Source organism: Rhinopithecus roxellana, chromosome 1, assembly GCF_007565055.1.
Source record: "Rhinopithecus roxellana isolate Shanxi Qingling chromosome 1, ASM756505v1, whole genome shotgun sequence".
Taxonomy (NCBI): Eukaryota; Metazoa; Chordata; class Mammalia; order Primates; family Cercopithecidae; genus Rhinopithecus; species Rhinopithecus roxellana.
In genome coordinates, this window is record NC_044549.1 from 93,507,469 (window position 1) to 93,528,117 (window position 20,649).

A 20,649-nucleotide genomic window follows, 5' to 3' on the forward strand; every position below is an offset into this window, starting at 1 on the left:
GGTACAAATATGATTGTTGGGTGAGTTATCCATGTCAATATTTAAAGCATCGAGAGTTATGAAAGTAGTCATGTGGGACAGACAGCCGAAATTCTATGGGATGTGAGATGAGCCTAAGTGTCTATGATATTTGTGAGAAGGAGGATGACATCAAATTTAAATCTGTTGTTCCTAGGGATGAAGAAGGAACATCACTGGAGCTAGGCGTTTTGGAAGAAAAGGGAAGAAAAGAGATTGGATGTGACACAGAGGGTATCTTTCGCATCTCCATAGTATTAGGAGTAAGGAAAGTGAAACAGCTACCAGTTGGGAATCTTACAGGAGAAGCAGTATTCTTGAGGGTAGGGAGTTTACTAAAAGCACTAATAATACAATAAATAAAATGTTTTAAAAAAGTGATTCAGATGATTTTATCAATTATTTTTTTCTGTTTAACAAACCACTAAATCTTAGGATTTAAAGTAGCAACGCTTTTTTTTCCCCCCCTCATAAATCTACACCCCAGCCAATAAGTTCCACTGATTTGGGACAGAAGTACTGATCAGAATTGGGCTTGCTCAGGTGTTTGTATTCAGTTAGTGAATTGGCCAGGGCTGGCTGGTTACTATGCTTTGCCTGGAAAACCTGAGTTCTGCTCCATGTGTTTCTCATATCACTCCAGCTACCATTCCCTCCACCCATGGTAACGGCAGAAGATTTGAATTAACTATTCAGAAAGAAAGCATCAGTGACTAATAAACATATTACAAGAAGGTCATTTCTCATTACTAATCAGTGAACACACATTAAAACAATTAAAAGGTAAAATTTTATACGGGTTAAGAAAGGTTTGTAAAATTCATTGTTGGTGAGCGGGATGGAAAAATATATGCTTTCATTTAGTTTCAGAGAGAGAATAAATTATTCCCCCACCTTTGGTAGGACTTTCAGCCATGTGTATCAGTTTTTAAATTGAAGCTACCTTTTAATCCCGAAACTATTCTTCAAGGTATCAACCATAAAAGAATATTCATTATAAAAGAATACTCACAGTACTTATAAAGACGTTTAAAGACGTTCATTGTAGCATTGTACAAAATATCACACATTGTAGGAAGTTAAATGTGTAAGTAAAGATTGAATACAGCAATTCCTCATGCATCAGTCAAAGACTTAGATGACAACAAGTGCCACACTCAAATTAAGTAACTGAACATATTTTAATAAAGGCATTGTTTACAATGATATGGGTACAAGTTTAGGAAAGCCAGAAAGGGAAATGTAGTATCCTGGAGTTTATAACTATGGAAAACTCCCAGTATCTCTTGACCTAATGGGAAACTCATGACAGCTGTGTGTAGAAGGCCACCTGATAAAAGGTATGACCCTTGGTGGGGGAAGATGGCAAACAAATAGATAACAAGTATGCAGGAAGGTGGGAAGTAAGTGTCTCAACTTTGCTTTTCTTCTTTCTGTATCTCCTGCCAGTGGCTTTCACTGCACTGACAGATACAATCAGAAGCCACAGGGCAAGGAAGGTATTGAGGATCAAGAGCTCTTTCAGGCAGTCGTTTTAGTTCAGTTTCCCAGGACACAGAGCAGTGTGGAGAAGAGTGGAGACTGGATCCGGACAGACGAAAGGAAGTTATACAGCATAACACACAAGTCAGTATTCAATAGCAGAAAGGAGGTCCGGGTAAGTTCATACTTGTTTATATAGAATGATTTCTCCAAAATGGGTACATGAAAAATTTTAATACCTGCAATCTAGTATTTTTAATATAAAATATACAATGTGACCATATACTTCTAAATCTACATATGTAATTATTTCAGTGAAAATATATACCTTAAATTGTTAACAATAGTCATCATTCCTGTAGCAGTAGTTAGTGGATATGGGTAGAAAATTGAGAGGGATTTTATTCATCTGGATTTTGAAGTTTACAATGAGCGTGCATTTATGTATCAAATTTATTTAATAAATTTAAATTTTTTACATCAATAAAATTACTAAAATTCTATAGAGTAGTTGGGCAAGGGGCAGGAGCAAAATTTATATTATGATAAATAATAATGTATCTTCTAATATATACAATATAGAGAATCAGAATGAGGAAATGATGGAAGCCTGCTTATTAATTATTGAATTATGAATTTAATTATGAATTGAATTATAAATTGAATTCAACTATGAATTAAATTATGAATTATGAGTTATAAATTGAATAACAAGAAATAGGTAATGAGGGTGGCTGCCACCAGTCTAATTCTGAGGTTTGAAAAGTTTTACGGTGGAAAACAGGTACATACGTACTTTCAGTAAGTAATGGTGTTTAATTGTATTTAATTTCTCCTATTTTTTTAAGTGTTAATGTTTTAGGAAATAAACGTTATTTGGACCTAAGTGTTTACTAAACAGGATTTATTTCTTTTGCCTTAGAGGTACTATGAAAAAAATCACTGAGATACTAAGGGCACGGTGAACACAAAGGTTGAAAACCTCAGATCTAAAGTATTAAAATCATTCTCGGGCAAATCACAAAAGTTCTACGTACGTATTTCTAAAGATATAAGCATGTTAACTGTAAACTTATTCTACCTCTAGATTATCAAATGGCACTTCACTCTTTTACTATTGTTTTCTTTTTAATTTTTTCGGGCAGGCAATTCATTTACATGGACTCCTCTTTTATGTAATTTGTATCTAGATGAAATATTTTGGGACTTATCATTGAGTGTAAATAGAAAGAGCTAATGAGAACCAATGCCTTTCTCCCGCCATCCACTCAGTTTATTTCCCTAACGTTTGCTAATCACTTGTGACTCATTTGCAAAGAAAATACCCTCATATGCATAGTCTAGCAGAAAGCAGGTGTTAAGCATTGTACTGTGAAATGATACTAGTTGGTACCATGCACAGGAACATGCACAGAAATATACAAAGAGGAAATTGCATCAGGTTGTAACGTAGTGCTCAAAACTAGGAATCGGAACATGATCTGTGCCCCATCTAGCTACGTGATCATGGGCAATCATTGACTGTTCTGAGCCTCAGTTTTGTTTTCACAGAGAAATGAATCCATCTAACAGTAATTGACCAGTTTCTTGAGGAACTTAAGGACCAGGATAAAATAACACCTAGTTGCAGTTACTACATAATCTATTAGGTCAAATTAGACATACAGTTACTTAGATATATGTATAGCTACTTATTTTAGAAACGCTTGAGGATTCCAGAAAATTTTCAAACTCCTTAATTTGGCACACTTGGCCTGGCCTAGCATTTTGTCAATTAGCCATGACTTATTTTCGCAATTCTGACTTCTACCACAAGCCGTACTAGATTATTACTAATTTAAATTACAATGTTATGTAGTTTCATTTTTCCATGCTTTGACTTTAATAAGTGATTTAAAATATATTAATGATGAAGAATATCTATATAAAATCTGATAATGAGTGATGGAATGTATTGGAAATGTGAGGGAATCAAAATCTGCTATAGGAATTCAGAAAAAGTGAAGATTAATTTCTATGAGAAATGAGTTTTATTTTAAAAAATGGTGCCTGAATTAAACCACAGAGATGGGTAAAAGCTACAGCAGCAGAGACTATATGAGGGCTTTAAACCTAGAGGAATACCCTACGTGTGGAATAACTCAGGCACATGCCTGCTTTCAAGACTTTATTAAATTTTTTCTTGCTAACTATGCCTTTTCTAATCCAGCTTATAATCTATTCAATTCACAACTATGAACATTTGCTAGACATAAATGAGGTAGTCTTCAGCTCACAGGAATTCTTCTGTGCTGGGAATTTTCCCATGGTAGCCAAGTTTCTCCTCCCTGATACCATTCTCCTTATCCTCCTATGACCCTGGCTGATTGTTGCTGTTATTACCAATGAGTGTTGGTAGTAACAATCGCAGCTGTGCTGGAAACATTTTATTTACCAGATTCAACCTTTGCCCTTCTCCAGTCTGCCAATAAGATGGTCAAGGAGGAATCATAGTAGTTCAGTCAGAAGAAATGATTGATATTGAAGGGTATTTTTTCCCCCGAGATTTGGACTCTTGCTCTGTAGCCCAGCCTAGTGCTCAGTGGTGTGATCTCGACAACCTCAGCCTCCTGAGTAGCTGGCATTACAAGCACCCGCCACCATGCCCAGCTAATTTTTGTATTTTTAGTAGAGACATGGTTTCACTTTGTTGGCCGGGCTGGTCTTGAACTCCTAACTTCAACTTACCTGCCCACCTTGGCCTCCCAGTGTGCTGGGATTAAAGATGTGAGCCACCACACCCCGTACTGGAGTTTTTATCTACTTTACTTCCTTACTGTATGGTATCTCTTAAACTTTGCTCCCCTAGGGGGGAAAAAAACAAAACAAAAAAACCCAGCTCTTGTCAAGAGCAAATTCACTATAAAATTTTCTCTTGGAATCTTTGCTTCCTTTCATCCCTTTAAGTAGATGGGTGGTAATAGCTCCGTTCTTATTACTGGTAAAGTTTTTATATTTTTCCTTATGGTACTATTCAATTACTTATGTTAAAAGAAAATTAAACGACTCAGTTTCAGTTTTCACATGTACAGAGGTTAGGAGTTTTTACTCTTATTTTTGCAAGAAGAAAACAGCATTCAAAGAATTGAAAATGTGTGACTTTTCTTGGACAAGGGAACTGAGGTTTTAGAGCAACTCAAAATGTGGAGACAGGTGAATCCAGAGTCATTGCCAACACCTGCTTACCTGAAACGGGAGTCAATGGAGTAAAAAACTGGTGGGACAACTTACATGGTAATGTTGATCAATTGTTGGAGGCTGAGCGTGGACTAATGAGAAACTATAGGAGCTGCAGTCTTACTGCTCTTCACACTTTTTTGAGCCCCACTATGAGCCCCACTGAGTTCTCCTGGTGAGGATCTGAGAAACCTACCCTCTTGCCTCTAGGCAGGGGAAAGGGAAGAGCAATTTTATTTTATTTTTTTATTTTTTATTTTTATTTATTTTTCTATTTTTTTATTTTTTAAATTTATTTTTATTATACTTTAAGTTCTAGGGTACATGTGCATAGCGTGCAGGTTTGTTACATATGTATACTTGTGCCATGTTGGTGTGCTGCACCCATCAACTCGTCAGCACCCATCCATTCATCATTTATATCATGTATAACTCCCCAATGCAATCCCTCCCCCCTCCCCCCTCCCCATGATAGGCCCCAGTGTGTGATGTTCCCCTTCCCGAGTCCAAGTTTATTTTATTTTTTAATGCCTAGAGCATTTCCATAACAAACACCTTCTGAGAAAAAGGCTTTATTAGAGATTTTCCCAAATAGGGAAAGTCATTTCTTCCCATGCCAGCCTCCTACTGCTTTTCTATCTCATCAAATGAGGGCAAGGGGGAAGGTGGGGTGTTTTTTTTTTTTTTTTTTTTTTTTTTGCAGGGGATGTTAAGGAGGACTATACCACTGGTGAAGATTGCATTCCTAAAATACAGGCCCACAGAAAGACTGAGATTTAATAATGAGATTATAGAATGCTTCACCCCCTCACCCATACACATATTACCTTCACATCATTAGGGGTCTAGTTTAAAAATAGCGAATTACAGTTAAATGTGCTGCAAGACATAGACTCGGAAATTTTTCTGCAGTGAGCAGGTCTATGCAAACCTACCCGCAAAGGCCTAGGACGCTAAGGGGAAGAATAAAGAGGCTGACAAATGCAGTTTCACAGAAAGAAACATTCGTTAATTGTAGGGACTTACAAACAGAAACCACGTCTTGAGCAGCCAAGGGACAAGACGGTTAATCCCTGTCCGCAGACATAGGGTTTATATACCATATGGAAATTGCCTAAGGGCAGAATTTATGGTAAGTAAATGTTTACAATAACATCAAAGTTGTTTTGACCTAAGGGCAGAATTTATGGGTATGTGAAAGTAGAAATCTTAGATGCATTCCCAGAACTGGTGTTAATCAGAAGTCAGCATGATGGATGTGCGTCCAAGAGGAAGTTGCTTCAGCCTCCACAAAGGTGAAGTTCTTAGGGAGGCCAAAGTGAGTGGCCAAGATTAAAATAATAATAAAAAAAATTCAGAAGAGTTTGAGGCTCTGGCAACTAGAGCTACATAAAATATTAAACATAGCCCAACTCCTAGCCAGATTAGCATAAATAATCATACAAAATGTTTACTTACCTCAGTTCTTATTACCATGTACATTATGTTTGACTTGCAGCAACAAAAAATTACATAGCCTGTTAAATGATGGGGGAAAAAAATTAAAAGCAAAACTAAATGATGCTATGAAGAGATAAATTCCTCACGAGAATTAAACTCACATACAAGTTTTCAAATTGTCAGGAAGGGAATTTAACTATAATCATTTAATTATCTACCTCACACTTTCTGGCTCTACTAGCTCAGTTTTAACTTTCCTGGCAAGTCTACAGTAGGTGATCACAGCAGAGGAGTGCGTTACAGCATTTGATCTCAATGATGGTTAAATGATCAATTAATAATGCCTTCTATGAATAAGACAAGGCAAGACAAAGACTTACGGAATGTAACACTTTAATTTCTGTTCTAGATCCTTCATTTTAAAATACCAAATGACTGCTTAATAAATGGCTTTCAACCTCAGTTTTATTTCCAAGCTTATGGATACCTTGATTTCTTTATCCATACACTCTGGGGATGTCTATACCACAGGCTCCTGAAGATTGCTCTAAGACCTCTGTCCTATGCTTAGCCTCTGCTCCAGAGAAAGAAAAATAAATACTTCCTGAAGCTGTGTTTCACTCTTAACACTTCTAACTTCCTCTTGTCCAGTATCTAGTCCTAGCCTTTCACCTAGGAGGATGCAAACCCCATGAGAAGCAAGTTAGATTTGAGTAATAGAGAAACCTTTATAGCAGTTTAGAGGAAGTGTACAATTTTTCCTACAGGCAACGTAGAATAAAAAAATGCTTCTGCGCAATGAGGTCCTATGTCTTTCTTGTATTTCTTAATGGAAAATATCATCCAACCTATATCAAATATAAAATATCTGACCATTGGAATATTTAGCACAATTTTAATAATATTTTTATTCTATTTTAGATTATTTGAATATAAGCAGGTCTCCTAGGTAACACAATCCATTGCTGATGGAAGCTAAGCAGGAGTTATTTCGGCAGTGGCTATCTGAGAGAAAAGTAATTATAGTAAATGCACTATGCAATACAAATGAGATAGAGCTATTGAAATTACTCCAAACATCTTTACAAAGAAAATACCTGAAGAGTTTTTTTTTTCTTTTCTTTTTTCTATTGCTTTGTGTTTTACCCTCTCAAAACTGCTTTTATAATGACATTTTCTGGGCAGGAGAAGCAGTAGTGTATATATAGGAGGTAGCTTGTGCTAAAAATTGAAACTTCCAAATGATAAAAAAAAAAAGACCAACTGAAACTTCAAAAACAGAACTTTTAAAGCTGTATTTATTGCTTAAACCCCAAAGTGAGATGTTATTTTTTATTTTGAATTAACTTAAGGCCAATGAGATTGAATCCTTTAATTTCCCATTTCAGCATCAAATGTAAAATTGTGCATACAATGTAGTCTAATTAAAAACAGTTACATTTGTTTTACCGGAAAACTTTCCAGAGAATAACTTTATAGGTTATTGTGATTAGCATTTACTTCAAATGTAAAATTAAATTATATAGATTTTATTGTTTTTCTGTTGGAAGAAAAGATAACGACATCAACTACTCAACTACTTTTATGCAGCTACTGTTAAATTTTCAATAAACACAATAGCTGAAAATGTGAAATTGTTCTACTTTAATATTTATTTTTCTAATTCTAGTACTTTTATGAATTAGTTGCAACAATATTAAGGCATACCACCCGGTTTCATGCAGCTATATACAATAGAAAGGAGAAGTGGAAAAGTCCATCCCATAGTACATCCTTTTTGTAGGGCTCATCTTGTTTTTAGTTCTGTGAAATTGGAAAAGATACTTATTTTTTTAAGTCTAAGTTTTATCTTATGTGAAATGGGTGGAAAGAACCTACCTCTAAATTTATTTCCAGAGCAAAATGCCTATCTTTATGTGATGTGTTTCACACAGAACCCAGAATATAATAGGAATCAATATTTTTACTTTCCACATAGAATGAAGATCTCTCGGTTTAGTGTTTATCAATAGATTAGGACAAATTTTGGTGTTGCTAGGACATAAAAGCATTGTAATAAAATCTGTGCCTTTATTAATGAAGATACTAAAGCATTCCACTGATTATTCCAGTTTCCTAATATTCAGAGACAGGTTTACTTTTTGTTACCCCAAAACCTCAACTCTCCTAATCCTGGGAATAAGGCAGTTAATTAATTCCACTTCCTTTCCAGGAAGATGTGTCAGGGGCAACATACATCCACAGATGAATTTCAGGACTACTTTACATACCTTCAAACCCCAGCGCTTCAGCTTTGTATGACAATATTTGAAAAATATTCCCTACGTAAAAAAGCATCAAGGATACCCCCTTGGGATAGAAAGCAATTTCTGTATCAGCCTGTGTTGGGACATAGAATAGGCAGCCAATAACTATTACTATGATTGAATCATTCTGACTTTAAACAGTAAGCATTTATCTTCACAGTAGGTGACTGCCACTGTGCTATGAGAGTGAAAAAGAACTATGCGATCAGCTGTGCCCACAGGGAGCTTATAGCCACATGAGAGAAGTGTGTCACAAATACGAAATAGTTAGAATAGATGCTACTTGACTTCACATACTTTTTACAAGTACTGTTGCTATTTGGAGGAAGGGTGCAATCTCTGCTGGCTGTGATACACAAAAAGCCTACCATTTTCCTACCTTTTTTTTCAGCAGCTGTGTTTTCAACTAAGCCATAACATTTTGGCACATATTTCCCCACATCTTGACTTAGAGTTTCATGTCTTGACACAGTATGTCAGAAATCTCAGAATGGGGAAATAAAGTCTGCAATTTACAAGGGTCAACTAATTACCAATGTGTATAAATTCCCAAGTTCAATTTGAATTGTATCTCCTTGCAAAATGGAACGTCAAAGAATGCTAAAATATTAAGACATAATTCTGATTTGTTATGTGACTTAAAAAAATCAAGGCCAGTAATAAGAAAATATATAAACAGAGAAGTATAACTCCCATTAAAATTAAAATGTACTCTGGTGGCCCATTTTTAAGTTTGCTCTTTTGAAAGTGGAAGAACTGAATAAATTGGCAACTATTCAGCAATCTGTAGACAGGATTTCTGTATGAAAAGGTCCTGAGGCCAGGAGAACTCAGAGGATGTAACATCCATTTAACCTAACCCCTGGATTTAATAGATGAAGACTATTACAGAAAGTCTGACATATTTGCCATGTACAGAGAAGGTGGCTTAGGGTGGTTATAGTCCATTTATCTTACAATTTAACCACTTTTATGAGTCATTTAATTGTGAAAACATCAAAAGTAAAAGTAATTTACTTTGTTGCTATAACTTAGAACATTCAGAAATATGGCTATGTGGTATTTGAAATAGATGGAAATACAGTGACTTTATATTAATAATAGCATTGATGTTAAATAATAAAATCTTTGAACATTAAGTAAACTAAAATAAATTGAAGGACATATTTTGTGTAAGAAATCTTTTTCATTTAGTAATGTGAGACTCAGATGACATTTCCAAACTTTATCCAAAAAACATTTGCTGGAGTTCTAGATGGGTCAGGCATAGTCAGAATTCTTCACAGAAGTGTCAGGAGTGACTTGATTCAGAGCATCTATTGAAATGTCACCTTCAAATGTAGACCAGTGAGAGACGTGCGTTCATAATTTTCTTTCTGATAAATATTTCTTAAGCACTATGTGCCAGATACTATTAAAAGTAGATGAAGTAGTCATAGTCTCCACCCTCATGGAGCTTATACCTTAGTGGGGGAAAGATAGATGTTAAATGGATAATTGGTAATGAGATGATGATGTAGGAGTCTTGGGAGAGCAAACGGAATGGATGTGAGTGCAGAAGGCACGACCTGAGGGTGACTTGTACAGGGTGCGGAGGGATCTATCTACAGGGATGAGATTCAAAGTGAAAGTTAGTGAAAGAATTATTCTGCCATGTGGGAGAATCCAGATGAATAATGTCCCAGGCAGAGAGAATGGCAAGCATAGAAGGCTCAAGGTAAGGAAGATGCAATGTGTTACAGAAACTAAAAGGAGATTAAAAAGGGTCTGAGGTTAGTTAACCTGAGAAGAACGGCTCCAAATGAGAATGATGGATCAAAAGGAGTGAGATCATTCAAGATGACAAGTTTGGTATTTTGTAAAAGTAAATGAGAATTATATGAAGGGCTTTAAAGAAAATGCTTTATTGACACATAAATAACGAATTATAAAATTCATTTAAAGTGCAAAGCTCAATGATTTTAGTAAAGAGTTGTGCAATCCTCAGTATAATCTAATTTTATTGTAGTAAAATATACGTAAAATCTAGTATTTAAAGTGTTTGATTTTATGGCATTAACTACAATCAGTGTTATTCAACCACCTCCATTATCTAATTTCTGAACTTTTGTTACCCTGAATGGAACTCTCATACTCGTTAAGTAGTGACTCTTATTATTCCTCTTCCATGCTTCTGTAAACCACAAATCTGCTTTTTCTTGCTATAGATGTGTCTACTCTGGATATTTTGTATAAATGGTATCCTATAATATGTGGCCTTTTGTGTCTGGCTTCTTCCATTTAGCATAACGTACACTAATGTTCATAGAAGCTCTATTTACAGTAACCAAAGGGTGAGAATAACGCAAATGTGTATCAAAAAAAAAAAAAAGAAATGATAAACAAAAATGTGGCATATCTATACAATGGAATGCTATTTAACCATAAAAAGAATAATGTTATGATACATACTAAAGAATGAACCTTAAAACATTAGAATTATAGTACAATTTGTATGAAGGGTTTCTAAACAAGATGTCAAATAATATGATTTACTTTTGAACACATCTCAGAATGCCCCATTGATCTCTGTATGAAGACTGGATTGAAGGGAGAGAAAAAAAGGAAATACTAGCTGAAAAGTGACTGCAGTCGACCAAGTGAGATATTGCGTTTGTTTAGAGTAGGAAAGTTACAACAGAGGAGGGAGAAGTGATACATTAGAAACATATTTAGAAATAGAATAATTGTGTTTTGTGCTTTATTGAATTTAGGGACTGAAACAGAGAAATCAGTGCAGACACACAAATATGGAATGCAGCTCTGTCACTATGATGTAGAAGAAACAGATTTGGGGGAGAAAGGATAAGATGAGATTAAGTTCAACATTGTGTGTTGATGAGGATGTGGGCGAACTAGAACTCTCAATGGAGGCGTATTTCTATAAATGGTATTTTACATGGAAATAGAATTTATACTACTACTTTGGAAAACTGTTGAGCATTATCTTTAAAAAAAAACAAATACGCACATGAAATATACCCTAGTAATTTTATAATACATACCCAATAGGAATAAGCACATATATTTACAAAAAAGTTTTATTGCAAGATTATTCGTAACATTCCAAAACCAGAATCTACCAAAATTCCCACTGACAGTGGAATGATTGAATAAATTGTGACACTATCATACAAAAGAACACTGTAAAACAACAAACAAGCTCCAGCTGCATGCAACAACATAGATAGATCTTGAAAATATCATGTGGATTAACAGCAGCCTGATACAAATGAGCACATATGGTATGATGGCAACCATTACAAAGTTTCAAAAGAAGCAATTCAGGTTCTAAGAATTCAGGGTAAGTTATCCTGGGATGGGGGGAAGAGGCTTTAACAGGAAGATGGCATGAGGGTTTCTGGGATTCTCCCCTCCCTGACCGCTCCTGTCTTAGTGGCTCCACAACTCTTAACATATTATAAACAATTTTTTTCATGTGTTTATCTTTGCAAAAGTGTGTGTTCTAGGTATGTCTGTTTGTCTGTTTTCCCTAGTAGACTTCGAGCTCCTTGTATAATAGAGACTGTATTTTATTCAGTTTGGAACCTGACACATAGTAGAATCAGAGTAAATGCTGAATGAATGAATGAATGAATGAGTGAATGAATGAATGAATGAATGAATAGCAGGGTGTTAGGAGACAAGAGGATATGGATCATTGTATCAAAGCTAGTACCTAAAGGAAACACACGCAATGCTTATGGTATCAGATGTACCGCGGCAGCGGGCAAAACTCAAAGGTCCATATTAAAATGAATGTGGCAACTTTCAGTCATACTCAAGTACATTTGAAGTGATAGTTACTCAGTTGTTTTGGATGACTTAAAAAAAACACTTATTCCTTGTACTAGGGCTTCTTTTTAACGGGGATACAATGTGTCCAGAAAAGATGGTCTTTTCTAAGTTCTATGACTACTAGGAAGGTACATGAGAAGTAAGCGAAATAGTATCAGATAGTTCTGTTAGAAAATTTCCTGGAGAGTGCAAATATTTGTCCCCTTCTTATCCTCTTCCCTACCAATGCACACATTTTAAGCTCCATGCCTGGAGTGTGGATGTGATCATGGGAACCACCATGAATCTGAGGTAGCCTTAAGGAAAGAAGACATCTACTAAAGAAAGCAGAGATAAGGACCCAAGTTTTCCATGACTTTTTGGAGTTTTCATACCAACCCTGGACTGTCTTCTCATGCTTACTTTAGAGGCAAGAATAAACCCATTTGTGTTCAGCCATCAAAGTTTAGTTTCTGTTTCTGGCAGCACTTTATAGTTTCTAACACAGAAGTTGATCTCTGTGCAGATAAGAAATGTCTCCCATATCACACAGCAAGTAAATAGTAGAGCTGACTATAAATCCGTCAGTGTGCCAAAATATTTTATTTACTCCATATCACTGAATGCTCCCTCCCCTTTTAATGCTTTCTGCTGTCTTCTTAACTTACAGGTAGAAAACTGTAGCCAGAGGGACAATCAGGACTGTGCCTGAAACCTTCTATGAATCAGGGCAGAGGTTTCAGGATTTCTAGAAAATTACATGAGGAAGATCTAAATGATCCCAATACATCACCATGACTTCCCCATGGCACCGGCACCATACAATGACAATGAAATTGTTGTTATCAAATGGAAGAATATTTTGCACAGCACAATCTTTCTGATACATCACAGTGGCTGTCAACTGTTAAATCATGCTGAACACGGTGAAAAGAATTAAAAGTATAGGGTCTTAGCACTTATCCCTGTCAGCCAAGCAGTTGAAATAAATACACGACTATCTAGGAAAATTGAAACCAGTGTGCCACCTCACGGACTTCTACATCCTTCCCAAAACAAAACACAGCAAACAAAATAAAAACACAGAGCCCTAGAGTTCATTAAGAGTTCTGAAACAGGCAGTATTAAGAAAGAAAAAACGGTGCAGTCCACATATTCCATCAGCTCCTCAAGAGTCACTCCAAAAGTTTTTTGTGTCCCATGCCATCTTAATGGGGAGCAATAGGTTGTTTATACTGCAGGGAGATAATAGTAAATGGTTTATCCATGTTGCCCACAACCAGAGATTACCCAGAATTTGTTTTTCCCTTTCTCTGGTCTCTCCCAGAAATCCAACCTATTTTCTGCCAGGAAAACACTTTTTTCACTCAAGTCTGTCCAGCTTTCACTAGACATGCCCTTTTACCCTATGGGGTTTCATGGATGGAAACATTTTCATAAACCAAAACAGAGATTGTCTTTCTCATTAGATGTTGTGCTTAGTAGATCTGGAGAAGATTTATGTCCACATGGGTTATTCTCACCTGGAACTTCTTTTCATCTTGCCAAAGCCAGCCTTCTAAGTTGTCAACAAGTTTTATCCATATGTCTTTGCAGTCGTTTTAGGCAGTTAAATGGAATATCTATCTTTGATTTTTCCCTATAAGTGACTCTCTTGGTGTATTTTAATTTACCATTAAATATACCATTCAGTATATTTTTATTTACCATTTCACTTCGAAGATAACATGGTGCATTAGTTTCCTCGAGCTGCTGTAACAAATTACCACAAACTGTGTGGCTTAAAGTAATATAAATGTATTTGCTCACAATCCTAAAAGCCAGGAGTTTGAAATCAAGATGTCCTCAGGGCTACACTCCCTCCCAAGGCTCCGGAGAGAATCCAGTCCATGCTTTTCTTTTGATGGCTGCTGGTAATCCTTAGGATTCCTTGGTTTGTAGCTCCTGGTAATCCTTAGGATTCCTTGGCTTGTGGCTCCTTTTGTCTTCACTTTGCTGCTTCCTGTGACATCTGTGTTTTCTTTCTTTTTTTTTTTTTTTTTTTCTGTTAGAAGAACATTTCTCATTAGATTTAGGGCCTGCCCAGGTAATCCAGGATGATCATATCTCAAGATTTGAACTTTATTATATCTGCAAAAACCCGTTTCTCGAATAGGTTAACATTTCACAGATGCTGGGGATTTGGGCATCTCTTTCTAGGTTCTACCTTTCAACTTACTACATATATGGTAAGATCAAAATGGGGTATGTGCCACAGAGTGTAACAAGGGCTTTACCAAACTAGTTTCTAGTTTTGTTTTGTCTTGTTTTTAGTTTTGGTTGCCTAGTTACTGTCTATTTTACCTGGGCTAAGACAGTATACAATATTTTCTGCTCTTTTCAGCAAAAGTTCAAGTCTGTCTATAGCTCAACTCAGTCCTAAACTATGCTGGTGTCCTCCAAAACTGGCTTATATAGAAACATGTATAATCAATATTTCATAGATTAATATTCTTCAGAAAAAAATACTAATGAGATACAATCTGGTTTCATTGGTCTAGATTTCTCTTCTAGCTATGTTGCCTGATAATCAGCAATATTGGAAGATCAGATTTCTAGCCTCATCTACTTATGTAGGCAATATTATTTATCAACTTATTCAGAAAAAATATTTTAATCAGATGACAAGGATAGAAAATACATAAAAACATTTGAGGGAGTTCTGACCTCACCTGCATTGTAACTCTAGATCTTTGGTTACTCCACTGACTGATAAATATTTATAACTTTCATTTAATTTTCTTTTACCCTATGGAAAGCTTAATGACTTCTAGAAACATTTATTTCACTTACTGTGGAAAACTTGACGTAATCAGAACAGCATAGTTTATAATTTTAGCTACAATAATAATGATTATTTATCAGAAACAGTTACTTTAATTTCCTTCTCGAGCACAGTCGCATAAAGCTAATTAATTACGGCAATTGTATCATACAGTGCTTAAAGATGGGTGTTTACAGAAATTACTTGGAGAAATTCTTCTATATGTAGTTTGGCAGAGTAAATTTCTACTTTCAATTTGTATTCTTCCATATTCCACCAGATGAATAATTGTCCTTTTGGAGAAAGAAACCAATATAGAGTATGATATTTTCCAAAGTCCCGTGGTAGTCAGCCTAAGCCTGTCATACAAATGGATTAATGGTCCATAATATTCTGTGCATTAAAATATTTGTCACAAAAATGAATGTATACTTTCTCCCCCTTCACACACTGCCCTCATTAGAGACCTTCTCAAAAGAAATGATTATCTTATTTTTTTTTTTGAAAAATGTTCTGTTCTTGGAAGTATAATCTTTGCCATTAGAATGATAAGAAAAATATAACAATACTTTTAGATATAATTCTCTGAAAAATAGTTCTCATGACAGAATATAATAGAACACACAAGAATACAAAAATAGTTCTTATTACCATGGAACATGTTAGAGTGTATTACTCCAGGAAAAAAAAAAGCCCACAGTTAAAATTACATTGTGTTTTTATTCTTTAGATTTCTGCCTTATTTTTCTCTGAATTCTTTAGATTGAGATAGGCTGCTAAGCCTGTCACACATCATGCCTATTCTGTGAATGCAATTAGAGAGGGCTCAGCTGGAAAATTCTCTGCATCTAGATAGCTCCAGAAAGCACTTTCACTGGCCTGGTTTCTTTCATGGCAAAATAAAGAAGAGATTTTACCATTTACTTCCTTTGTTTCTTGTATTCACACGATTGCTAACATTGATTCTGAGAACAGAATTAATCTATTTAATTAAAATAACTAGAGTTGGACACAAATTGAGACTTCTTATTCATATGCTAAATTGTAGGTATTTTTGCCTCATGTAGCAATCCTAGCTTGTGATATTAGCAAAATGATTCTTGTGGCCTCAAATCAAAGTGGAATCCATATTTAGTAACATAAAAAAGAGAAACTATTTTTATATATTTTATAAATCTATATCTTTGCTCTCTTTATACTTTTTTGGTAAAAACTGGCATTAATATTATTTACATATCATTAAAAGGTATTTAAATCCCTGTAAGGGCCCTAATGGATCTATCTACATTATTCACATAACACCAATCTAGCCAGTTAAAAGATTAAATACATATTCTAAGTTTTATTCAATATTTCAACTACATTTTAAGTTCCTTGACAGCAGAAGTCATGCCTTTTCTCTTTTCACCTATTTTCAGCATATTTCTGTGATGGGTATGATACCAAAAGTCAGATGCCCAGTGGGCATCAGCTGTAGTAGTCTATCCTTGCACCAGTACTTGGCATTTCTCCACATTCTTTAAAAAAAAAAAAAAAAAAAAAAAACCTCTTTAAAATAAAGCGCAATCTGAGATTTACTATAGATTGTGCACAAAAAGTATATTCATACCACCGTCAACTCCAGGAGACAGACTTTCCTTAAAGTCTTTGTTCATTCTTTCTAGCATCCAGGGACCACCCACTCCCTTTACCCTACCCCCTGACATTGCTAAGCTCTTTAGCTTCCTCCCTCTTTTCTTTATTGAGCTAGGTGTCTTTCTCTTTCTGCCTTAGCATGCTTTCAGAGTTCTGCCCCTCGACAGACTTTTCAAAGCTATTTTCTCTACAAAGTCGTTTGCTCTACAAAGAAACTTTCAGACCAATTACCTGGAAGACTACATTTTCTTGGAAGAGAGCACTAGAACTATATAATGGGTATTTTAATCAAAGGAGAAACATGATGTTCCAACAGGGGTTCTAAGAATCAGGGCTCCCTTAAGTTCTGGTTTTATCACTTGTATAGTATGTGATAAATTATTTATCCTCTCCAAAATTAGTTTCTTGGTTTTTAAAACAGTTTAGCCATATGCAGAAAACTGAAACTGGACCCCTTCCTTATACCTTATACAAAAATTTACTCAAGATGGATTAAAGACTTAAACATTAAGACCTAAAACCATAAAAACCATAGAAGAATACCTAGGCAATACCATTCAAGACAGAGGCATGGGCAAAGACTTCATGACTAAAACACCAAAAGCGATGGCAATAAAAGCCAAAATTGATAAATGGGATCTAATTAAACTAAAGACCTTCTGCACAGCAAAAGAAACTATCATCAGAGTGAACAGGCAACCTACAGAATGGGAGAAATTTTTTGAAATCTGTCCATCTGACAAAGAGCTAATACCCAGACTCTACGAAGAATTGAAACAAATTTAAAAGAAAAAAACAACCCCATCAAAAAGTGGGTGAAGAATATGAACAGACACTTCTCAAAATAAGACATTTATGCAGTCAACAAACATGTGAAAAAAAGATCATCACTTGTCATTAGAGAAATGCAAAACCACAATGAGATACCACCTCATGCCAGTTAGAATGGTGATCATTAAAAAGTGAAGAAACAACAGATGCCAGAGAGGATGTGGAGAAATAGGAACCCTTTTACACAGTTGGTGGGAGTGTAAATTAATTCAGCCATTGTGGAAGACAGTGTGGTGATTCCTCAAGGATCTAGAACCAGAAATACCATTAGACTCAGCAATCCCATTACTGGGTATATACTCAAAGGATTACAAATCATTCTGCTATAAAGACACATGCACACGTATGTTTATTGCAGCACTGTTCAGAGTAGCAAAGACCTGGAACCAACCCAAATGCCCATCAATGATTGACTGGATAAAGAAAATGTGGCACATACACACCATGGAATAATGTGCAACCATAGAAAAGGATGAATTCATGTCCTTTGCAGGGACATGGATGAAGGGAAATGATCATTCTCAGAAAACTAACACAGGAGCAGAAAACCAAACACCACATGTTCTCACTCATAAGTGGGAGTTGAACAATGAGAACACATGGACCCAGGGAGGGGAACATCACACACCACGGCCTGTCAAAGTGTGGGGAGGCTACGGGAGAGAGGTAGCATTAGGTGAAATACCTAATGCAGATGATGGGTTGATGGGTGTAGCAAACTACCATGGCATGGGTATACCTGTGTTACAAACCTGCACGTTCCATAAATGTATTTCAGAACTTCAAGTATAATAAAAAATGCCAGTATTACACATACTACGTTAGTTGGATTATTTCACAATATTATTTGGGGAGCATTATTTTGGATGCATTTTATCTTGTGGAAAGTAAGACTACAGACTCAGAATGTTTAAAAAGCCCTTGTCCTTTATTTTAGGGAAAAAGGAGATGAATGAATACCAGCCAGTAGCTGGGTGACTACAATAACTGTGTTTTTTAATATAGCAAATTTATGATTTATACATGAGTGAAACTTAAGACCCCCAAGAAATTATCTCCTAGTGAGCAAGGAAAGAGAAGTTTTTGGACACTGAGAGAGGAGAGACCATGCTATACTTAACAAAGAGAAAGGTATACCTTGCAGACAAGAGTAGGAAACAATAGCTATTTAATGAGATATTGATACCATGCAGTTGAAAAAAAAAAAACATTATGGTGATAGACTTAGGATCTATGAAAGAGTCTCAGAATTTGTCCAACAGGGTAGAATACCGAAGATACATAATGGGGTTGCGGTATTTGTTCTGTGTCACAAAATGTGAAGTTGCCTTTGGTTTTTGAGATTTGAGCTTTCCAACAAGGCATAAAGTTTTGTTTATTGCAGAGACTGATTTCTCCCTCATGGGCACAGTGTAATATGAATAAATGTGCATTCTGTATTGAATTTTAATCTGCATAAAAATTAGTGGTTTGCCTAAGTAATAGGTTTGACACCTTGTTTTCATTTTATAAAAACCTTTTAGACTGTGTTTCAATAGATATCTTTATTAATAAAAGAAAATATAAAGAAGGTTCATTTCAATTCCAGGAATACATCATCACACCTGTCAAATAAAAATGGGAAAACAAACTTTTTATTAAAATGAAATTATTGACATCAGATAGACATCTCTGCACATGTTATTCTCATTCTTACATCACCTGTTGAGAAAAAAGAAACTCAAGAGAGTGGCTCATGGCTTCAGGGAATGGAATTGAGATCAAAATAATGAGATATTGGTTAAAGAAAGCTACAAGAAACAAGCATTTAATTTGCTTTAGATGATGTCAGCTTTCTGATTGGTGAATTTGAATGTGTTTTTTGTTCCATTTTCTTTTTTTGTTTGTTTCTGTTTTTGTTCTTTTGTCAGACCAGTTTTCTTCTTGCACAAGGAAACAGTATCATTGATAATTCCACCTGCATTTGACTGTATAAGCTTCTGAGTTGCTGTGTGATGAAATGTGTGGCTATCGAAGCTTAAACACATGAGGAGCTCTTTTTCTCATTATATTTCAAAAATTCCATTTTAAATGTTGGTCACAGTATAGCAATCAAATCTGAAGAGTCTTCATCCAATTAGTAATGGAAAAGGTGAAAAGGGTCAATAGTTCGCATTTGAAATCAGACCTACCTAAAAATGTAACTTTATATTTTCCTTTACCTACTAATCAAAACTGCAATTTTAGCTTCTCTTGATTGAACATCAGTCTATGTCTATGTCACATTAAGTACGTATGTGTCTGTGTATAAAGAGACAGCATTATACATTACATACATAGAGAATATTTGTTATAAGTGGGTATTTTATTAATCATTCTATTAAATCAATGATATATGTGTATATATAATATAGGTATCATTTTACAGTTACTGAAATTGAGTGTCAAAGATGTTAAGAAACATTTTCAACCTGACATATTAAGGAAACAACATAAGTAGTTCTGACTCATTTCAGCTATTTCTCAACAACATAACACTGTTGAAAAAGGAAGTGGACCCCCCCAAAAATTTGCCACATATTTGGTGGTTATCCTTTTTTAATTATTTTTTTCTTTAAGATGGCGCTCGCTATGTTGCTCAGGCTTGGCCCAAATTTCTGGGAACAAGTTGTACTCCTGCCTCATCATCCTCAGTACTTGTGACTACAGGTGCACACCACTGCACCAAATGAGTTAACGTTTTCAATATCACTATTTTTTTTTTCTTTTTTTTTTTTATTATTATTTTTTTTTATTATACTTTAAGTTCTAGGGTACATGTGCATAACGTGCAGGTTTGTTACATATGTATACTTATGCCGTGTTGGTGTGCTGCACCCATCAACTCGTCAGCACCCATCAATTCATCATTTATATCTTGTATAACTCCCCAATGCAATCCCTCCCTCCTCCCCCCTCCCCCCTCCCCATGATCGGCCCCAGTGCGTGATGTTCCCCTTCCCGAGTCCAAGTGATCTCATTGTTCAGTTCCCACCTATGAGTGAGAACATGCGGTGTTTGGTTTTCTGTTCTTGTGATAGTTTGCTAAGAATGATGGTTTCCAGCTGCATCCATGTCCCTACA

General features: G+C 35.5%; 1 long non-coding RNA gene across 1 annotated transcript in view; it reads left to right on the plus strand.

The window, feature by feature from the left end:
* Positions 1-1,481: 1,481 nt before the first annotated feature.
* LOC115896766 overlaps positions 1,482-20,649 on the plus strand; it is a 71,614-nt gene continuing 52,446 nt past the window's right edge. Inside the window, exons 1-2 of the long non-coding RNA XR_004056648.1 lie at positions 1,482-1,675; positions 2,423-2,533. This is a non-coding gene — a long non-coding RNA (uncharacterized LOC115896766). The remainder of the gene's footprint in view (positions 1,676-2,422; positions 2,534-20,649) is intronic.